Raw genomic sequence first — 22,464 nt, 5'->3', positions numbered from 1 at the left:
ACACACTCAAACTAATAGAAGAAAAACTAGGGAAGCATCTGGAACACATGGGCACTGGAAAAAATTTCCTGAACAAAACACCAATGGCTTATGCTCTAAGATCAAGAATCGACAAATGGGATCTCATAAAACTGCAAAGCTTCTGTAAGGCAAAGGACACTGTGGTTAGGACAAATCAGCAACCAACAGATTGGGAAAAGATCTTTACCAATCCTACAACAGATAGAGGCCTTATATCCAAAATATACAAAGAACTCAAGAAGTTAGACCGCAGGGAAACAAATAACCCTATTAAAAAATGGGGTTCAGAGCTAAACAAAGAATTCACAGCTGAGGAATGCCGAATGGCTGAGAAACACCTAAAGAAATGTTCAACATCTTTAGTCATAAGGGAAATGCAAATCAAAACAACCCTGAGATTTCACCTCACACCAGTGCGATTGGCTAAGATCAAAAACTCAGGTGACAGCAGATGCTGGCGAGGATGTGGAGAAAGAGGAACACTCCTCCATTGTTGGTGGGATTGCAGACTGGTAAAACCATTCTGGAAATCAGTCTGGAGGTTCCTCAGAAAATTGGACATTGAACTGCCTGAGGATCCAGCTATACCTCTCTTGGGCATATACCCAAAAGATGCCTCAACATTTAAAAGAGACACGTGCTCCACTATGTTCATCGCAGCCTTATTTATAATAGCCAGAAACTGGAAAGAACCCAGATGCCCTTCAACAGAGGAATGGATACAGAAAATTTGGTACATCTACACAATGGAATATTACTCAGCTATCAAAAACAACGAGTTTATGAAATTCGTAGGCAAATGGTTGGAACTGGAAAATATCATCCTGAGTGAGCTAACCCAATCACAGAAAGACATACATGGTATGCACTCATTGATAAGTGTTTATTAGCCCAAATGCTTGAATTACCCTAGATCCCTAGAACAAACGAAACTCAAGACGGATGATCAAAATGTGAATGCTTCTCTCCTTCTTTAAATGAGGAAAAAGAATACCCTTGGCAGGGAAGGGAGAGGCAAAGATTAAAACAGAGACTGAAGGAACACCCATTCAGAGCCTGCCCCACATGTGGCCCATACATATACAGCCACCCAATTAGACAAGATGGATGAAGCAAAGAAGTGCAGACCGACAGGAGCCGGATGTAGATCGCTCCTGAGAGACACAGCCAGAATACAGCAAATACAGAGGCGAATGCCAGCAGCAAACCACTGAACTGAGAATAGGTCCCCCGTTGAAGGAATCAGAGAAAGAACTGGAAGAGCTTGAAGGGGCTGGAGTCCCCAAAAGTACAACAATGCCAAGCAACCAGAGCTTCCAGGGACTAAGCCACTACCTAAAGACTATACATGGACTGACCCTGGACTCTGACCCCATAGGTAGCAATGAATATCCTAGTAAGAGCACCAGTGGAAGGGGAAGCCCTGGGTCCTGCTAAGACTGAACCCCCAGTGAACTAGTCTATGGGGGGAGGGCAGCCATGGGGGAGGGTTGGGAGGGGAACACCCATAAGGAAGGGGAGGGGGGAGGGGGATGTTTGCCCGGAAACCGGGAAAGGGAATAACACTCGAAATGTATATAAGAAATACTCAAGTTAATAAAAAAAAGAAAAAAATATAATAAACAACAATAAAAAAGTAAACATTTCTCTCCAAAATAACTTCAAGTCAAAATAGTCTGATTGCCACTTAATAATTTCATTGAAACTTTCAGCCCTGCCTTTAGAAAAAAGTTACATTTCCATTTGTAATATAACAGGACAGTTAGTAGCTTTAGAAATTTAGTTCAGAGGGCTGACAAAAATGCTTTTAGTACTCCGAAATGAAACTTCTTTTCCAAAAGAAAGAGAGAAACCTGTTTACTGTAACTTTCTACATTAAGAGGAACATAATTTAGGTGTTATTTCTATTCTACAGAGTTACTTTAGATGGCGTTTGCAGTTTGGAAAAAGATTTTTGCATTTTAAATTCTACAATTACTTCAGGAATAGATTTTGAAGTTTTAAATGATACACATGAATTGCACCTAACAGCATTTGCCTTTAGAGTAAGAAGAGGTTAATTTTAACTAAGACAGTCTGCATAAAATAGGATGGCACACACACACATACACACACACACACATACACACACACACACACACACACACATATATATATATATATATATATGCATGGTTTGTCAGGTTTTGTAGATCTAAATATCATATCCATGCCATTATTCATGTTCACCAAGAATATAGATCTCTCTCTGGCTCTGGTTCTGGCTTTGGCCCTGGCCCTTGCCCTGGCCCTGGCCCTGGCCCTAGCCCTGTCTGTCTGTCTGTCTGTCTGTCTGTCTGTCTGTCTGTCTCTCTCTTTCTCACACACACACACACATACACACACACACATACACACACACACGCATACACACACACACACAAAAAGAGTGATACAAGCACATACACACAAACACGTTTTTATATATACCATACTTCTTGATAGTTCTCTACAGTTCATGTACTTATGTAAGAAAGACATGTCTAGTAATTACTGCTCTCAGTTCTCACATTAGCAGACTCTTTGCAGAAACAAAAATTATTTATGACTTTTAGTAAGAGGTTTATTAGTGAGATGTCTTGTCAACTTTAATTGTTAAACTTGCATACAGTTTGTGTTCATTGCCTTCTTATTTGCATTAGACTGTTCAAAATTACTTTTATTTTTTCTTGTTTTGTTTGAGACTGGAATAGTATCTAGGATAACACACATGTAAGTGCTGCCCATCTGTCCTTCATACCTAGTCATTGACAATGAGTTAAGCCATATTACAAAAGTAAATGGTGTTATTAAGGCTAAATTGCACCTAAAAATATAGCCATTTGAAAACAAAACCTTAATTTCATTCTTTTGCATAATTCTAATACAATTAGATGAAGAATCATGATATTGATGGTTTAGCAGGTTATCTCATTACAAAAGCAAGTTGCATCAACTTCGTACTTTTCTGATGTATTACTTCCTCTAATATTAAGAACTTATTCTTTTTCCATTTATTTTGTTAAGATTTATAAATTAAAACTTAATTTAAAAAATACTAATTTAAGTGGCATTTACTATCTAGTTGATTACTTTGATACAACCTAGTTAAAACCATAATCCAAAGATGTATAACTAGTAATACACTAACTATAATACATGACAAAATCATAAACTGTTATTCAAACTCCTCTGATCAATAACAACTATGAATGAAAATGACACATACACTTTTAAGATTCATTTTTTTATTCACTTAGTATATATGCCTGGGAATAAAGCAGAAAACAAATTCTGGATTTATAAAGCCTATAATTTACTTTGATCCTTTTGGAAAATGTCAATTCATATAAATTCTAAAGTTTGTCAAAATATTTTTATCACCTGTTATTCAATTATAATGAAAATCTTAAGAAGAGCTTCAAAGGAATTATATATATATATATATATATATATATATATATATATATAATCTTGTCCTCTATCTTTACTTACTTCCAAATCCCTTCTCCTAAAATTAAATGTGTATAGTTGACTCATTATTGCCTGATGCTTTTAGCAGAATGTATTCACAAAAAGTGATCTTACTTTAAAAAATAGACTTAGATTTTGACAGGAATTATTTATTATGACTATGAATAAACTTTCCACCAACTGGGCTCTTTCTCAGTTGGAAAATCAGAAAGTTTTGCTGAAGTACACGGTGATCGGGGCAGTTAAAAAAATGAGGCCGAAATAAAGTTAAAATATTAATTTTATTGCTTGTTAGAAAATTTTCCCTTCTTAGCATGAAGCTATCATGATGATATAGGTGACTGCTTTAATTACACATACAGCAAAGAAATACAGTTTTGTAAGCATGTATCAAGGAGCAATTTGATCAAAAGTCAATCATTTTAACTATTCAAAATTGGATTGATTTACAGGAAGTTGGAAGATTTGAATCAATAATAAAATAGGCAAGTGATTATTGTTAAACATCTTTGTTCTATCATGACTTAATATTTATAATTTCTTTCAAAAAGTATGGATTTATAAATTCTGTCAGTGGATTATTAGCAAAGTTTTCAAGTAATTTGTACATTTAAACCATATTGTAAAAGTTATTTGTTTTTAAGCCTGGACTGTACCTACAATATATTCAAGTGTATCTGAAATATTAATTTTATTCTTTTATATATAATTAAAACCATATTAATGAATATAATAAAATGAAAAGACAGTCATAAAAATAGTACATGAAACTGAAATTATTAGTGTTCTATTATTTGCAAAGAATTTCAATTAGTAGGACTAAAATTAAACTGATATAGAATATGTAAAAACAGATAATATATTGCAAAATGTTTCAATGAAAAAAAGTTAAATGTTCTTAATTTACTGCAATTGTGGATATCCCTAAAATAGTTTCTCATAGCATATAATAGTATGTAATATTTGGCTTAGCTTTCTTCCTTAACTGGTCTCTTCCATAGCAACTTTATTATTTAATATATCCCTCATTAAAATATATGTATATTCTCTTCTCCTTTTTTCCACTACCATGTGAACTATATCTGACTTGGCTTTTCACCATGTCTTCTCATAAGACTTTCAGAATCAAGCGATTCCTGGCCAAGAAACAAAAGGAAAATCATCCTTTTTCTCAGTGAATTTGGATGAAAACTGCTAACAAAATCATGTACAACTCTAAGAGAAGACACTGGAGGAGAAGGATTCTATAAGCATTCACACAATGGCAAGAATGAGGGTTTACACTGAACTGTGGTCATCAATCCGTGTGAATTTCCACATTTTTAACCTGGGGACTTGTCCATGTATAAATCAAGGTGTTCATCCAGTAATAAAATTTAGAACCTTTCTAAAATATATGTATGTATGTATGTATGTATGTATGTATGTATGTATGTATGTATGTATGATTTATATGTGTATGTATCTATGGATTGATGAGTGGGTGTGTACATTCAAAGCCCCATGTGTGGGAGTCAGAGGGCAACTAATACAAATCAGACTTTTGATTTACTCTGTAAATTCTTGTTATCAAACTCAGGTCATCTGTCGTGTAAGCAAGCAGATTTATCTGAGTCACCTCACTTGTCCTGATACATTTTTTATGTACCAAAAAAACATATCAATTTTTCTAATTGTATGTATGTTTTAACCAATGATACATATTTTATCTATTCATAAAAACTGATTTTTATCTGTAATTGTTAGCTCACAGGAAAATGGGCAAGGAGGAATGAACTAAATTTGAAGTATAATCGAATACTATTTCATTGTATAAATGAACCACATTTTGCCAAGGTCCAGCGACAGTGTGAGGAGGGTCCTGAGAAAGGCTAAACTATGAGGCTATCCTGAGAAAGGATTCATTGTCTCAAAGTCAATAGTAGATACAAGTTGTCATTTCAGATACTCTCTCTGTTCCCTGAATATTCACATCATTCTTCCTCCTCCTTTCTAACCAGAAAGCCTGAACCTAGTCTTTTATTTTTTTAAATTATAACATTGAGGCCTTTGACCACTGTTCTGAATTTCAAAAATTCTTAAATTTACATAAATTCTGAGACCTGGATCAATAGTTTGAAGCCCCACTTCTTTAAAGCACAAACTACAAACAGAGCAAAAGTGCATTTTCTTATACATTTTATACAGTCTGTTCTTCACAGGTAGCTGGTCAGAGCTCTTGTAGTTTCCTGGTACAGCAGAGAGCAGTCTTTAGAACCTATTTTCATGCAAGAACAGAAAGATCACAGACTACTAAAATTTAAAATGGTTATTTACAAAGTCTTAAAATTTATGTAAGTAATGCAGTTAAGCTCTCTCTAATATCTTTCCATACATTAACTTCTCCAATTTTTCAAGTAGCTAGAAAAAGAAAGCACTAACTTTTTATATGCTTCCACATCGTCTTTTAATTCTCTGATCTTTGTTTCTTCATCCTACCAATTCCATAGACTAATGTACTTTATTTCTAATACTATTTGTTATATAAATTACTATTTTTCTACCCATTGCCTTTCTTCTTGTGACCACTTTGACTCTCTATACTTGATGTCCTCAAGTTCACTTGGCCTAATTAATGCAGCAGCCATTGGACCAGAGGAAAAATGTATCACTCATGATTCTAAATTCAGTGCTAAGTCTGAGAATGAACTATTCCTTGAAAGCATCATGTAGACTTTTATGACCCCTATAGTTATATTTATCTAGACTCTTTCCCATTGCCCTGAATGCCAGGCAGAAGATCTGCTCTTCATCTTCCAAAGTCTTATGGCCACCTCCATTTCTCATTTCTGAGAACCCCATTTGTTCCATTTATTATGGAATGATTAGGTATGAGTAATGGGAGAAGAATATTACCCAGAAAGAAATATTGAAAGTAAAGGAGTAAAGACAACAAATCACATTCAGGACACAAGCAACCATCAGTATATGTGGGAGTCATAGGGATAAACAGCTGCCTTGCAGTACTCCAGGGGCAGGAAGTGTGTCACAAATCCCCTTACATATTCATGCCAGATTCAGCAACATTTTCTGTATCTTTTCTTAAGTTGCAGGACACTTAGGTTGTTTCTGACTTCTGCTATTATGACTAAGGCTGCTATGAACACTATGGAGCATGTGTCTACATGGTATGGTAGAGCATCATTTGGGTTTATGCTCAGGTGAAGTATAACTGGGGCTTCAGAACAATAGTGATAAAAACTACATGCCATCTGTACAGAGACAGATATGTCGATATATGGTATAGAATTTAAGACCCGGAAATAAACCCACATACCTGTGGACCAGTGATTTTTGACAAAGAAACCAAAACCATACAGGGAAGAAAGGAAAGCATCTTCAACAAATGGTGCTTATATAACTGGGGTTCTGCATGTAGAATAATGAATAATGCAAGTTAATCCATGTTTATCACCTTGTACAAAGCCCACGTCCAAGTAGTTCAAGGACCTCAACATAAAAAGCAGACACACTTAACGTAATAAAAGAGAAGGTGCAAAATAGCTGCAAACACATAAACACAGGGGAAAATTTCCTGAAACACAAATGGCTCATGCTCTGGACCTGATAAAACTAATAGCTATAAGGAAAAGGACACTAACCATAGTAAAACAGCAACCTACAGATTGGGAAAGGAATGTCACTAACCCTACAGCAGATAGAGGGATAATATGCAAAATATATATAAAAGAATTATTTTCTTTTATCTGGAACACTGGATGAAAAGAGTTTATGTTAGTATCATATGAGCCATCATACAATATCTTAAATATTATGTAACTCCTTATGGGATACATCCTTCCAAAATGAAAAATGCAGATTCATTGTGTCTGATAAATATTTATAATAATCTTATTTCTATCAGTGATTTATAAGACAAATATAACAGAGAGAAGTTTAGTTTTAAAACAAATACACTAAGTGTGAGCAAAATTATATATGACTAAAAATATTGGATAATTATTGAACTCCATTTAATTAATTTTCAAAGAACATGTAGAATATTGATGATGTTTAACCTTCAAACGTCATTGATAGAAGTGAAACCTCTCTTCATATTCATTTTTATATTACTATTCTTTAGCAGTTTGTGGACTCTGTTGATTTGAAAATTGTTTTAATGTTTCATTTATAACTGTGAATCATTTTTAGATGATGTTTTTTGGTAGTTGGTGAAATCTGTTGACTTGAAAATTGTTTTGATGTTTCACTGATAACTGAAAAACATCTTGATTTTATGCAAGTAATTTCTATTTTTTGTGATTATTTGCCTATAGGAAAAATTTAAAATATAGTTCAATAATTATTAAAATATAATTTTTGCATGGTTATACAATACCTACAATCAATGGTTACATAATTCTAATATCATTGGCATAATCAGAGTAGTTGGTTTAGGAACTTTGAGAAGTAAAACATAGTCTTTAAGTTATTTAGAGAAATTATTGGATTTGACCATTTCCCAGACACCTAAATGAAACATGAAAGAAAATGGTTTTGTACTCCAGATTTTTGAAAGATGAAATTTTATGTTGAGGAACTGTTATGCCTTGTGTAGAATAATCCATTCCTGGACCACTAATAACATAATTGGTTGAAACACTTCATTCCTCTTCATTATAAAAGGAAGTATCTAGAAAGATGGTTCTCTGGAGAGCAAAGTGATATTTTCTTTATTGTATTTTACAGAAGATCATACATTCTTCACACTATAGTTACATTGAACTTTGTAGATATCTGATACATGAGGGATTTTAAGTTTTCCAGTGAAACACGAGAAAAATAAATGAAAATAGAGAAAAATATAATAGAAAATGAATGACCATATTTTCAAATGATAACGCTTTAAGGTTATTTGGTCTACTTTTATATAAAACAATGTCTCATATTTTCATACCACCAAATATTGTCATCCTTTTTTATATATTCTTTTTTTTAAAAAATGAGAAGCTTTATAAGAGATTATCCACTGTGAGAACTTAGATTATTACATATATTAGGTAATATTTAACAGACAGAAGGCTATCTCACAACAAACATCTTAAGACTAAGCACAGCATTCTTTCATTCTAAAGCAAATAAATACATCAAAATTACATGAAAGTGGGAGATCTTTCCATCTTCTGAGATCTTCTTCCATTTCTTTCTTCAGAGACTTGAAGTTCTTGTCATACTTGCTTGGTTAGAGTCACACAGAGGTATTTGATGTTATTTGTGACTATTGTGAAGGGTGTCATTTCCATAATTTCTTCCTCAGCCTGTTTATCCTTTGAGTAGAGGAAGGCTAGTGATTTGTTTGAGTTAATTTTATATTCAGCCAGTTTGCTAAAGTTGTTTATCAGGTTTAGTAGTTCTCTGGTGGAACTTTTGGGGTCACTAATGTATACTCTCTTATCATCTGCAAATAGTGATTATTTTGACTTCTTCCTTTCCAATTTGTATCCCTTTAACGTCCTTTTGTTGTCTAAATGCTCTGGTTAGGACTTTAAGTACTATATTGAATAGGTGGCGAGAGAGTTGGCAGCCTTGTCTTTTCTCTCATTTTAGTGGATAGAGTTCCTTCTGTTTTTATTTTGTGAAATAGTTTGAACAGTATTGGTATTGGGTATTCTATGAAGGTGTACTAGAATTCTGTACTAAACCCATCTGGTCCTGGAATTTTCTTGGTTGAGAGACTTTTAATAATTGTGCCTATTTTTTTAGTAGTTATGGGAGTGTTTAGATGGTTTATCTGCTGTGGATTTAACTTTGGTACCTGGTATGTATCTAGAAAATTGTCCACTTCATCCACAATTTTGTGTTCTGTTGAATGTAGACTTTTGTAGTAGAATCTGATAATTTTTTAATTTCTTCAGATTCTGTTGTTATATCTACCTTTTCATTTCTGATGTTCTTAATTTGGATACTCTCTATGTCCTCTGGTTAGTCTGCATAAGGGCTTATCTAACTTGTTGATTTTCTCAAAAAACCAAGTCCTGCTTTTGATTCTTTGTATAGTTCTTTTTTTACTTGGTTGATTTCAGCCCTGAGTTTGATTATTTCCTGCCTTCTACTCCTCTTGGATGTATTTGCTTATTTTTGTTCTAGAGATATTAGATTTGGTGTCAAGCTGCTGTGAATGCTCTCCCCAGTTTCTTTTTGGACGAACTAAGAGCTATGAGTTTTCCTCTTAGCACTGCTTTCATTGTATTCTATAAGTTCGAGTATGTTGTACCTTCATTTTCATTAAATTCTATAAAGTCTTTTATTTCTTTATTTCTTCCTTGACCAAGTTATCATTGAGTAAAGCATTGTTCAACTTTCATGTATATGTGGGCTTTCTGTTGTTTCTGTTGTTATTGAATACTAGTCTTAGTCCATGGTGATCTGATAGGATGCATGGGATTATGTCTATCTTCTATCTGTTGAGTTCTGTTCTGTCACTGATTATATGGTCAATTTTGGAGAAGATATCATGAGGTACTGAGAAGAAGGTATATTCTTTTGTTTTAGGATGAAATATTCTTTAAATATCTGTCAAATCCATTTGTTTCATAACTTCTGTTAGTTTCCCTGTTTCTGTTTAAAGTTTGTTTCCATGGTATGTCCATTGATGAGAGTGAGCTGTTGAAGTCTCTGTGTGGTTCAAAGTGTATTTTGAGCTTTCATAGGGTTTCTTTTATGAATGTAGGTACCCTTGCATTTGGAGCATAGATATTCAGGGTTGAGAGTTCATCTTGGTGGATTTTTCCCATGATGAATATGAAGTGTCCTTCCTTATCTATTTTGAAAATTTTGGTTAAAAGTTGGTTTTATTCAATATTAGAATGGCTACTCCGGCCTGTTTAGTGGGACCATTTGCTTGGAAAATTTCCAGCATTTTATTGTGAGGTAGTGTTTATCTTTGTCACTGAGGTATGTTTCCTTTATACAGCAAAATGCTGGGTCTTCTTTAGGTATCCAGTTTGTTAGTCTATGTCTTTTTATTGGGAATTTGAGTCCATTGATGTTAAATATTAAGGAATAGTGATTGCTGTTTTGTGTAATTTTTCTTGTTAGAAGTGGAATTATGTTTGTGTGGCTTCCTTCTTTTGGTTTTGTTGCAAGAACATTATTTCTTGCTTTTACTAGGGTGTATGTTCCCTCTTTGTGTTGAAGTTTTCCATCTGTTATCCTTTGTAGGGCTGGATTTGTAGAAAGATAGTGTAAATTTGGTTTTGTCATAGAATATCTTAGTTTCTCCATCTATGTTAATTGAGAGTTTTGCTGGATATCTTAGCTTGGGCTGGGACTTGTGTTGTCTTAGATTCTGTATGACATCTGCCCAGTATCTTTTGACTTTCATAGTCTCTGGTGAGAAGTCTGGTATAATTCTGATGGATCTTCCTTTATATGTTATGTGACCCTTTTCCCTTACTGCTTTTAAAATTCTTTCCTTGTTTTATGCATTTGGTGTTGTCACTATTATGTGATGGGAGGAATTTCTGTTCTGGTACATTCTATTTGGAGTTCTGTAGACTTCTTTATGTTTATGGTCATCTCTATCCTTAGGTTAGTGAAGTTTTTCTCTATAATTTTGTTGAGCATATTTATTGGCCCTTTAGGTTGAGAATTTTTGCTCTTTGATACATGTTTTCCTTAGGTTAGATATTCTCATTGTGTCCTGGATTTCCTGGATGTTTTGGGTTAGGAGCTTTTGCATTTTATGTTTTCTTTGATGGTGGTGTCAATGTTGTCTATGGTATTGTCTGCCTTTGAGATTTTCTCTACTATATCTTGTATTCTGTTGGTGATGCTTGTGTCTGTCTCTTTATCTATTTCCTAGCTTTCTATCACCAAGGTTGTCCCCCTTTGTGATTTCTTTATTGTTTCTATTTCCATTTTTAAATCCTGGATGGTTTTGTTCAATTCCTTTACGTCTTTGGTTGTGTTTTCCTGTAATTGTTTAAGGGATTTTTGTGTTTCCTCTTTAAAGGCTTCTACTTGTTTACCTGTGTTTGCCTTTATTTCTTTAAGTGAGTTATTTATGTCCTGCTTAAAGTCTTCTATCACCATCATGTGATGTGATTTCAAATCCAAATCTTGCTTTCCTCGTGTGTTGGAATATACAATATTTGCATTGATGGGAGAACTGGACTCTAATGATGTCAAGTGACCTTGGTTTTTGTTGCTTTCTTTCTGGTGCTTTCCTCTTGCCATCTAGTTGTCTTTGGCTTTAGCTGGCCTTGTTGTCTCTGACAGTGGCTTGACTATCCTGCAAGCCTGTATGTCAGCACTCTTGAAGACCGGGTTTCTCCCAGCAGGATCTGGGTACAGAGAACTGTGGGACAAGGTCAGCTCTGGACACAGGCAGAAACCAGAAGGGTCCTGCCTCTGACTGCTTGTAGGTTCCTGTGTAAGGAATTTGAGCAGAAGTAGCAGTCTCCCATGAACTCTCAGGAATGTCTGCACTTCTGAGAGTCCAGCTCTCTCCCCCAACAAGGTTTGGGTATAGAGAGCTGTGGGACTGGGTCAGCTCAGTTTACAGGCAGAAATTGGAAACATTTTATTTCAAATCATTTTCTTCTTCTAAATATGATTTAATGAAGAAGTTTAAAAAATACAGTATTGGTCCTATAAATCTTTTGCTTTTACTATGGGTACTTAAGGTAAAGATGAGAACACTACTTTAGATGCTTTATAGTGCATGAATATTTTAAGGCATAAATTGCATAATGACCTATGTGTAATATAGTTATTCTAAGAATTTTTTCTAATTGGTGGGAATCACTGGAATAAAGATTTGTCTTTTAGGACACACACAGGCAAATGATCAAACATGTATTATTGCTAGAAAACTGGTGGTGAATGAGTTCAAAATGAATATTAAAATATCTATTTAAAAATATAATTCTATTGCATGGATGTTAAATCACACACTAATTGAATTATTTTCTATTAAGTTTAAACAAGTAGACATTTAACTATAAATATGAAGTATGAGTTTATATTATTTACAAATTATATTAAAAATACTTAAAATAAGCTGGGCATAGTGGTGCATGCCGTAATCTCAGAATTCAAGGTAGAGGAACATTAATCTCTACTGAAGGAGTTTTTGTGTAGCCAGAACTACTCAGAGAAATTCTTTCTTAAGACCAGAGGATTTGGATCCTGGAATGTGTGCTTAAGAAATGATGTAAATACAATAACCAGATAGGAAATTATAAAAAAAATTCAAAGAAATTGTTCATTTCTACCCTCATCTATGCCAGTCTTATAATTCAAGATTTTGTCCTTTAAAATATGAGAAAGTTACTTGGTGTTCATGAAGGGAAATTTTGTGTTGAGCAAAAGTGTTTCTACTCATTTTCAATTTACCCATGAGAAATAATTTTTGAAGTTTATAAGATCATGCATACATTTTAAACTGAAAATCTGTTTTTTGCTAGTCATGATATTGGTCTGAGAAGTAATTTTTCACCTTCTAACACACACAGCTTCTAAGATTAGAATAGAATTCCACTTTCTTTAATCTGTTTCTTAGGGACTTCTGGATTCATCATGTGACTTGCTTTGAGGTATTAATTAGGGTAGGCAATTATGGGGAGCCATTGCCCCATCATACTTGTTCTTCCTCATCCCTAGCTTCATTGGCTCATACACTTTAATAAAACATATATCAGCCTCTATCATTGAACAGAGTCCCATTCTATACACAAGATTTGGAAAACTGACCTAATTAGCTAGCTTCTCTAGTGGCCAATTTTTCTTTTTAGGTGGAATTATGTCAAAGACGAGTCATTGGATCATCCAGAACTAAGGAGCTTTTGTCTAGCAACACTCTTCTAAAGTATGCCAATTAATAGCAAAAATATGGGGCTGGAGAGATTGCTCAGTGATTAAGAGCATTGACTGCTCTTTCAGAGGTCCTGAGTTCAAATCCCAGCAACCATATGTACCTCATAACCATGTGTAATGAGATCTGATGCCGTCTTTTTGTGTGTCTAAAGACAGCTATGGTGTACTTATATATAATAAATAAATTAATTAAAAAACAAAAAAGCATTAACAAAAACAACAAAAAAATGACCATTTTGGAAGGAACAAGTATCTAGTATGCAGTTATTTTATTAAAAACCAAGCAAGCAAAATAACCAGCACTTAATATAGAATTTCTCATAAGGAAATACACATTTTTCCTGCGTAAAATTTTGTTCATTGTGCATTGTTGTCCTAATTTTTATAATTATATAATAAAATGTAGGATTAAAAAAATTAAAAAATTCAGGAGTTATGGTATTATAATACTGATTTATTTGAAAGTACTTGAATTTAATTATGGCGCTATTTTCAAAAATCATAAAGACAATAATTTTTCCCTGGTTTCCACAAATCATAAAAGTTCCCACTAAATAATAGGCTTTATGTTATATAACTAGAAAATATGATCATCAGTTTAAAGAAGTATAAAATAATCTTTAAGAGATGCCTGCTTAAGGTGATCCTACTTCAAGTAGAAATCTGGTCTATTTCTAGAAAAAAAAATTCCTCTCTATTTCTACACTTTTTATAAAACCACAAGAATCTTCTAAAATGCTCAATAGACAATCTTTATTCAAGAGTAAAATCTAAAATAGAAACATAAAATAAGAATTTATCTCAAAAGGTCACAGGATCATCACAACTAATATTCTATTTGTATTGTTATATGTTTCTTCCATGAATTTCCTTGTAATAGACCTTAGTTTCCCTGGTGTCTACTTTGCCCTTGTATGTTAACATGAATGTTGAGATGGCTCTTCAGTATTATTACTAAAACATTACAGTAATGTGACTCGAAATCCCATTTATCCTTATAACTCCAATGAAAGATAGCTATTATATTATCTACATTAGTGAAATTAATGAACTCAAAGATCTTTTCATTTCTAGTCCCTCAGGCACACTGAAAGGCCATGAGCTTCCAGGATTTTGTCTCTGAAAAAGATAATTGACTTTATTTTATGACAATATGAGATTCTCATGAAATTGAAAAGAGCTCATACCTAGGCAAGATTATATAAATGGGTCACTCACTTAATATTAATATTTTGTGTCAACTTCTCTAAGCATAAAATACTGTAAAAATTAAGTGTTTTCATTCTAAGTATAACAAGTAGCCTGCTTTAATAATGTAAGAATAAAACCTTCCTCTGTAAATTTTTGATAAACTTTGACCAAATTTTATATCCTGATATATAATGCATTTATATTTGGTAGGTTGATTAGAAAATCATTTTAAAAGAATATATACTACTTAAACCAGGAAATGTGCAAGGATATGCCCATAGATTTTTTTATTCTGTTGAAGAAGAGATCTTAGTAATTTATCTTATAGGAAGTCATATTCACTTAGATTTAATTTTGATATCTAACATTGTTTTTCATAAAATGGAATACGAGCATTCTGCTAAAAGTATACATTTGATATGTATGGTAATACCTTTGTATATTTACTACCTCTTTTTTGTTGTTGTTTCTTAGTATGCTGGACATAAAGTTTTATTTACCAAGTCGATTTAAATTCAAGGCAATACAGTTTGTGCTAAATGCTTAGCAGAAACCTCAGAGGAATTGATAAACTGTGTGTGTGCTTTGTAAAGCACTTTTTAATTGTAAGTGCTTTAAATTGATTTTTTTAACTCAAGAAATCCTTTCCATTTCTTGTGTTTTGACACTGAAGTGTTTTTTTTTCCAATATAAAGGAAATAACTGGAAAGATACTATAATCACTTGAGAATTAAAGCATATATGATATAGATTTCCAACATATACTTTAAGGCAGTCTAATACTTTTGTATGGGTATTACTTTGCATTTAAAGAAAATTAAGAAGCTGGGAGTTTTGTAAAAAATCTTGTGATTAAATCCAATGACTCCATGATTGATAAAATTCTTTCAAGAAATATTTTTAAATAATTTTATTCATATTTAGTTTTTGTTTGAATTGGTGTTTTGCTTTCATGTCTGTATACTGCTATTGGCTTCCCTGGAACTAGTGTTATAGACAATAGAGAGTTGATGTGTGGGTGCTGGGATTTTGATTCATGACTTCTAAAAGAGCAGCCAGGATTCTTAATGGCTGTACCACCACTCCAAACTTTCAAAAGTGATTTAAAAAATAGCTTGGGCTAAACACAAGCACTTGGTTAAAATATTCATCAAGCAAGTAATATCATGATGTTGTTTTGAAATGCATATGACAAAACCATTCCTTATAGAGCATTAAAATTTTCATGGTTCCTGTGTTGCCTTATATTGTATTGTTTTATTATTCCTTAGATGTGTGTTTTTCTTTCTAAGAAAGACTGAAAAGATATAGGTAGGGAGGTCTGGAAACAATGGGAGGAGAAGGGAGACCATAATTAGAATGTATCATATGGAAAGACCTAATTTCAATTTTTTAAAAAGCACAGAACCACTGTGGAACATTATTTTAATTTACAAAGAGGTCATGGTATCTTTAAGAAGATCACAGGTGACAAATGATTAGATGGAATATGTCAAACATGCTGACTGCTAGCAATGATCTTCTGAAAATAATTCTACTGATTTGACATTAAGGTAAATCTTATTGTTCATTTTTTATTATTTTATTTATTTACATTTCAAATGTTAGCCCCCTTTCCAATTTCCACCATGAAATCCCTATCCCATCTGCTTCCCCCTGCTTCTATGAGCTTGCTCCCCAACTCACCAACCCACTCTTGTCTCACTGCCCTAGAATTCTCCTACACTGGGACATTGAGCCTTCACAGGATCAAGGGCCTCCCCTGCCATTGATATCAGATATAAAAAGTCTGTTGCATGAATGTGCATGCTTGTATATGCTTTCTGGGAATACAGACATGTATGTGTCATAGAACGAGAGCAGAGTTTAACATATAATACTGAACCATTTTTTCTTACTCTCAATAGAAAGACTTTTACTATTCCATATTTGATAGTCTGGTAGAGGTTTTATATATATATATATATATATATATATATATATATACATACATATATATATATATATATATATATTAGAAAAACAAAAAGTACAACATAAAATGGGATACAGGTCTAAAAGAGAATTCTTAATAGAGAAATTGTAAATGGCTGCGAAACACTTAAGAAATGTTCAACATCCTTAGCCACCAGGGAAATGCGAATAAAAATTACTCAGATTCTTTTACACCTGTCATAATGCTAAAGTAAAAAATGCAAGTGACATCTCATGCTGACAAGGATGTGGAGCAAAGGAAATGCTCCTTTATTGCTGGTAGGAGTGTATACTTGTTTAGCTACAGTGGAAATCATTATAATTAATTTCTCAGAAAATTGTGAATCAGTGCACCTCAAGGCCCAGCTATACCACTCTTGGGATTTACAAAAAGAACAGTCCACACTATCCAAAGGACACTTGCTCAACTGTGTTCATTATAGATTTATTCATGATAACCAGAAAGAAAAAACAGCCTAGATGTCCCTTAACTGAAAAATAGATAAAGAAATTGTGATTGACTTATACAATGGAATATTATTTAGCTATTATAAAAAGGGCATCATGAATTTTGCAGGCAAATGGATGTAACTAGAAAATATCATCCTGAGTGAGGTAACTCACACCCAAAAGGCATGAATAGTATGTCCTTATTTAAAGGTGGACAATAGCCATAAAGTTCAGAGTATATATGTTATGCACAGACCCAAAGAATCCAAATAACAAGGGTTCAAGGGCAGATGCCTGGATCTTACTCAGATGAGGAAATGAAATAAACATCAGAGGTGAGTGGAGGAACCGAACTGGGTGGGAGAAGTAATGGATGTTGGAGTTTGTGTGGTGCTGCTTTGTATGCCAGAAACTGAAAACTGGATAGTCCAAATCCCTAGGGTTAAAAAAAATCAATGAATTCTTTTTAAATGATATTCTGCTATGTTCATAGTTCGCTGCCCTATACAGTAACCACTAGAGACAATTCCTCTGGTAGCAAATGAACAGAGGCACAGAGACCCAAAGTCAGTCATTATACAGATGCAGATTCTAAATTAGACGTCTCCATCATGTCCCTTCCATTGGAGATCAGAAACCCCTTGTCTCCAAACCTAATGAAGGCTAGTTAGAAAAGATATCATAATTAATTAAGTTTAGGTTTAAACAGTAATAAGAAAATAATACTAATTTTAAAATTAAATATTCTTATGTGTTTTTAGAACATATAAATGGAAAGCTGACTTTTCATGTTCAAGAAATTGTTTATAATTTATTATTAAAAACATGGTTTTAAAAGATTTTAAATAAATTTGTAATATCTGTAAGATTATTATTTTTTATCTGCACTACTCTGTTTCATAGACAGTCCTAATGCTCTCCAAGGAATGGAATCATTGAGAAATGTTTTCATTGTATACTCACTAATATGTTATGTATTATAGTGTTTACTTATTTCTAACAAAACAAGAAAAATATTATTGTTAACCAGGACCTCTGTTATTGACTATATCCCTTTACAATTTTACTTTTCTGTTTTAATTCCCAAATATAATAGACTGGTAAATTTACATTTAGACATTAATACTTTTCAAATTGCCTTTCTAAATTAAGTTCGCATACACATATTTTAGGAATTTCTTGCCTTTTATGTCTTTAAGTACGCTAAATCTATTTTAATTTTATTAAGCCATTAAATTTTGTGATAAGGCATGAGATATATTCTTGAATACTTATATATAGTTATTCACAACTTTAAAATTATATAATTTTCTATCTATTCACTCAGTCCAGAGCTGCTGTAGAAAAGATCCTAGACTGTAGTTTCTCTTTATTATCACAGTATAAACAGTACAGTGTTCTACCAAGGCCCATGAACATAATAAATAACAGGGAAATAAAACATGAGAAACTCTAGGAGAGGTAATGGTACTAAATAAAACATGCAGAGTCAGTGGACTGTGATTAGCCTTTCTCGAAAAGGTATCACAGCCCTGCTCTGCTGTTAGAACATTTGCAACTGTGGAATTAATCTAAATTAACACTGGAAACTCTGACTAATGTATCTATTGCGAATAAGCCATGTAGGAACAAGCAATTGTGTATTGCTTGTTACATCAGCACAGATTGCACACTAATCATTGTCTAACTCAAAAACATCAGTCCTACTATGTTCTTTTCTTCTGGTTTCTTTAAAATCAATTCTCCCTTTAAAGCCACAAAAAGAATAATTTTTCACTATATGAAATACAATTCAGCATAAAGTGAAACATTAAACAGTCCTCTCTATATACTAGCCAGAAATCTAAATTCAATATAGTTCCTTTTAATGTTAAGTTAGGCAGATCTGATTTTACACGCAGTGATTCTTTGGGTTACCTTTATCTCTCCCATACTTGTCATTCACCAATTAATAATGAAACAAATAAGTCCCTAAATGTACTTTGTGATAGTTGTATTATATACATGAATTGGAATAAATTATTAGGTAGGGTTTATTGAAAAAAGTGATCTTTCTTTGAAACTCAACATTTTATAAAATTTTATTTCTCAGAAACTTTGACATTATAACTCAGATTCTTATACATTTCATGAATCACTTTTTTTGTATGTTATATGGAAATAAGTGAAACCATTACTTTACTAAGGATTCTTGTTACAACTCAAGACTTACTAAATACATAGGCAGTATGCATCTGCATGAATATAACAACATGTATATGTAATTCGAATTTTGTTAAGGGAAATCATTTTATCTTGCTTTTTATTTTATAATTCCCAATTCTTAAGGAAATGAACTCTTATAACTAAAGAAAGAGTGTATTAACACCAATAGTCCAACATGAAATGATTTACTACCTTTGGGATTAGCTAGTAGAGTTTTGGAGCTAAGTCTGAAACCTTCTTTTCATTGTCAACTATTCATATGGAGATAGAGAAGGCCTTCCACACTCAAAGAGATATTCTGAATGTCATAGTTTTTAATTCACATGTGTATTTTCATTCTTTCAATACAAAACAAAAATTTGATTTTAGATATGCTTGATGATAGTGATTGAAAGACTGAAATTTGATTCTGTAAGTAAAGTTTCACTTGCATATTTAAAATAAACATTTTACTTGTGTATTTGTGTCTTAAGAAAGAAAGGAATGAATAGTATTCTCAAAGAATAATTCTATTACATTGCACACCTTCTTGTGCAAAGATAATTAATAGGGAAATTTTATCTATTGCTTTTAAAATGTTACATTGTAAACTTTAGGGTCTACACGTTTTTTATTGGATATTTTTATTTATTTACATTTCAAATGTTATCCCCTTTTCCGGCTTTCCTGCTATAAACTTCCTATCCCTTCCTCCTTCCCCCTTCTTCTATGAGGGTGTTCCCCCTCCATCAACCCACCCCTTCCCACCTCGGGCCCTGACATTCCCCTACAATGGAAGGTACAGCATTTGCAGGACTGAGGATTTCTCCTCCCCTTGGTGCCCAACAAAGCCATCCTCTGCTACAGGTGCAGCTGGAGCCATGGGTCTGTCCATGTGTACTCTTTGGATGCTGGTGTAGTTCTTGGGAACTCTAGTTGGTATTATTGTTCTTATGGGGTTGCAAAGCCATTCAGCTCCTTCAATCCTTTCTCTATCTCCTTTAATGGAGACCCCCTTTTCAGTTCAAAGGTTGGTCATGAGCATTGGCCTCTGTGTTTGTCATGCTCTGGTAGAGCTTCTCAGAAGACAACTATATCAGGCTTGTGTTAGCATGCACTTCTTGGCATCAGCAATACTGTCTAGATTTGGTTGCTGTATGTATATGGACTGGATCCCCATGTAGGATAGGCTTTCAGTGGCCATTCCTTCAGTCTCTGCTCTAAACATTGTCTCCATATCCCTTCCTGTGAGTATTTTTCCCTTTTCTAGAAGGACTGATGCATCCATACTTTGGTTGTCCTTCTTCTTGAGCTTCATGTGGCTTGTGTACCACATCTTGGGAAATTTGAGCTTTTGGGCTAATATTCACTTATCAGTGAGTGCATACCAAGTGTGTTTTTTGTGATTGGGTTACCTCACTCAGAATGATATTTTCTAGTTCCATCCATTTGCCTATGAATTTCAAGAAGTCAATATTTTTAATACCTACATAGTACTCCATTGTGTAGATGTACCACATTTTCTGCATTCATTCCTCTGTTGAGGGACATCTGAGTTCTTTCCAGCTTCTGGCTATTATAGATAAGGCTTTAGTTTTTAAAGCAAACTAAATGTGAGACAACCTTTGCAGGTCATATTAAATAATACAAGTTCATTCGTGTACCTACTCAGTATTTTAAAATAACAGTTTTCAAAAGTATGTGATAGCATGTATAATTGAAAAAAAATGCATTCAGAACTTTCAAATATATATCATGGGAGGTTCTGCCCATAAGACTAAGATTGAGACACTAATTCAATTTCATTTTTATATATTACGTTAGTTTTAAAACAGCACCTTATACGTATAATATGTCAAAAGTATTTCTATGACTATTAGCATATTTCCACTGTGTATTCTTAAAAATCAGGTATCAAATTAGATTCTTTTCAAACTTTAAGTTCATCAAAACAATATAGCTGCTTGTTTTTTTCAACAAATGATTATTTCTATACTATCACAACTAGTTATATAGGTTAAAACTTAGCACATATGTAATTTAGAAAACCAGTTTTTAACTATAAGCATAAACACATTTGTTTTATTGTAACTAAATATATAAATTCATTGACTGAATAAAGCTCACTCAATTAATACTTTTACCCTGCAATAACAGAATTTTTACATATAATTTATGATTTTATGTAATGGCTATATTTTTATAAACTGGAATGAAATAACCCTAGACAAAAATAATAATGACTTTTCCATTTAAACCAGAGCTCTTAAAAAGCTGAGTTAAGCAGAGATTATAAAATCTCAGTTGATCTAAAGTAATGAAAGGATTGCAGATTTCTTTTCCTCTGCTTTAGCACCCATGCCATACATTCCTCTCAAAGTTTCTAAAGATCCTAGAACTGGGACTATATATCAAATATTGAAAGTGATTGAAAAAATGAAGAAGAAAATGGGAAAGTCATTCTACAAAAACAATAGCCTCTTGCAATGAATTGAGAATGTTTTTTTTCATTCAAGGAAAGATACTTTCTTCAAATTTCAGATGCAGACCTATTGCATTCTGACATGTAAGATATAGAGGGTAATGGAATTTGTACTGAACGTACTGAGTATTTTTGTAGACAGATGCCACTCTGCATGTCATTCTAATGTAGACTTAAGTCACTCTATCAAAAACACCTAATCGTTAAGAAAATAAAAATAAAAATACAAAAGCAGAACAGGAAATTTGGTAATAACCCAAACAATGAAGTCTATATTCTCATAAATGTTATATTGTCACTGAAACACTTTTCTTTTATGTAATTACTAATTACATAAACCATAACTCATTGTTCTCAAGAAATGATGCTATCATCATCATAAAAGCTTTTCAAGACAAGGTTGATAGAGAATGTATTAATGTTTAATAAGCAGTTTTGCTAAGTTGGCCAAGAACTGATAATTACCTATGTTAAAAAAGTGCTACTTTGTACTTTCTTGCAGTACCATTTTTATAATACTTTGAATTATTTTTATCTTTTTCTTGACATCAAGCCTGTATCTATAAATGCTAAAAGAGTCAGTTTCTTATCAAGTTGCAAATGAAGACATAATGTAGGAAGGAAGTTGGTAGTTATAAAAAGATAATTTAAAATGAATTATAAGGATATGCTAATATTAATCATAATATCACAGAGATACTAAGTTAAGTTCATTTTGATGGGTTGATTGAAGACATGTAATAGTTTATGAATATTCTTAGTTTCTATTTAAGAACTCTTCAGTGGATTATTCATACTGAGTAAGAAAGAAA

At 33.0% G+C, this 22,464-nt stretch overlaps 1 protein-coding gene and 1 pseudogene across 1 annotated transcript in view; one reads left to right on the top strand and one right to left on the bottom strand.

Moving 5' to 3' along the window:
• Positions 1 to 22,464, bottom strand: part of Pcdh11x (protocadherin 11 X-linked) — a 684,984-nt gene that overhangs the window by 23,138 nt on the left and 639,382 nt on the right.
• Positions 4,543 to 4,839, top strand: LOC147998297 (large ribosomal subunit protein eL39-like; annotated as a pseudogene).

Source organism: Rattus norvegicus, chromosome X (genome assembly GCF_021556685.1).
Source record: "Rattus norvegicus strain SHRSP/BbbUtx chromosome X, alternate assembly SHRSP_T2T, whole genome shotgun sequence".
Taxonomy (NCBI): domain Eukaryota; kingdom Metazoa; phylum Chordata; class Mammalia; order Rodentia; family Muridae; genus Rattus; species Rattus norvegicus.
This window is presented reverse-complemented; position numbering and strand designations above follow the sequence as displayed.